The sequence below is a fragment of the Nannospalax galili genome, unplaced genomic scaffold, assembly GCF_000622305.1.
Source record: "Nannospalax galili isolate Female #2095 unplaced genomic scaffold, S.galili_v1.0 scaffold1350, whole genome shotgun sequence".
Taxonomy (NCBI): Eukaryota; Metazoa; Chordata; class Mammalia; order Rodentia; family Spalacidae; genus Nannospalax; species Nannospalax galili.
The window spans coordinates 524,926-526,485 of record NW_008327998.1 but is presented as its reverse complement, the minus strand read 5'-3'; the positions used below and the strand labels follow the sequence as shown (position 1 = coordinate 526,485).

At 49.6% G+C, this 1,560-nt stretch overlaps 1 long non-coding RNA gene across 1 annotated transcript in view; it reads left to right on the top strand.

Moving 5' to 3' along the window:
- The first annotated feature begins 1,195 nt into the window (after positions 1-1,195).
- Positions 1,196-1,560, top strand: part of LOC115071043 — a 3,454-nt gene continuing 3,089 nt past the window's right edge. The window contains exon 1 of the long non-coding RNA XR_003850149.1: positions 1,196-1,303. This is a non-coding gene — a long non-coding RNA (uncharacterized LOC115071043). The remainder of the gene's footprint in view (positions 1,304-1,560) is intronic.

Sequence of the window (1,560 nt, the reverse complement as noted above, 5' to 3'; positions counted from 1 at the left end):
CAAAACAACAGAGGATCACAAGCCCAAAGGAAGTGGGGGAAGTCGTTTCAGCACCCACAGAGCTGCTCCTCACCTGGCCCACTGATTCCTAGACAGGAACTGTTTGCCTCTGTGCTAACGCAGGACCAGGCCCAGGCCCTGGAGAACGCCTATGCTGCTAATGAACGCCTCTAACTGCTTTGAGGCTCACTCTGAAGCATGAGACTGGACTTGGCCCTGGAGCCAGAGCACAATGTTTTCCATTTTAGATTTACAAAGCTCATGTTCATTGTACTCCATAAAACCCAAGACTAAGGTGTCCTACTTAAGGGACTGTTCCTGTTTGGACAGATATGTGTCCTACAAACCCTTCCTCTCCAGGAAGACAAGGAGGGTGCCCAGCTCCAAGATCTGGCCAGACAGCACTGTGTGGCCTGGTGAAACCAGCCAGCTCCACCATCCTCGGGACAGCAGAGGTTGGGAAGGCTTTCATCTGATCGTTTATTCACCAGGAAAGGCCCCACACTATCTCACCGACCTGGTTCTAGAAAGTCAAACAACCTGCTTGCACTTTACATCTTGGTAAATGATACTCCAAGGGCCCATAAAATGTAATGAGACCCAGGCTGTGGAGCCGGTTCTCTGAGGGAAGGGGCAGACATCTCCTTTGCATGAGTTCAGAACAGGTGGGACACAAAGTGTCAAGGAGGAAAGAGATTTCTGTACCACTCTTGGGGTCCCTGGAGAGGGCCTAACTACTCCTGGCCACAGAGGCCAAGGATGGGGGTACAGCTCGGGTGACAGTGTACTTCCCTAGTATGCATGAGACCCTGAGATCGATATCTGCACTGTATAAATCAGGACTGCTGGTGCATGCCTTGTGAGGCCAGCACTCAGGAGGTGGAGGCAGGAAGATCAGGTGTTCAGGGCTTCTTCACCTATGTACAAGTTGAAGACCAGCCTGGGCCACACGAGACCCTGTCTCACTAAACCCAAACCCAACCCAAACCAAACCCAAGCTAAAACCAACTTAGATGCCACGAAAGTGGGAAAGGCTGACTTTGCAGAGGTTTCTAGGTTCCGCAATTTAATTCTTCCTCCAAGTCTTCCTTCCTTTCTGACTAATGAAATAAGCACTCTGTTGGCAGCTGGTAGCGATCTTTTCTAACGCGATGTGCAGAAGCGGTCTCTGCTTCTGAGCGCTGATCTTCTCCCAGGGGTGATGATGCACAGCGGGCAGTGGTACTGAGGTACAGCTCAGCTCCTGGTCAACCATGGGTTAACAAAGGGAGCACCCAGCATTCTCCGGCACACATGGACTCAGGTGGGATGTTCAGTAGGTGAGGGGTATTAAGCGATGGATTTATCAGTCGTGACCCCATCACAAGCAGAGCAGGATCTGTAATTGTCTTGAAAATATTATTAGCTACAGTTTACTGAAGACTTAATCTGCACCAATTTGTTTACAGACGTCGACTTGAAATTTGAACATCACCTGTCATGTTCAGTAGTCTTATTTCCTGGGAAACAGCAATAAGAACTCACTGAGGTCAGAAAGCTACAACATGAGGGTAGTTATCC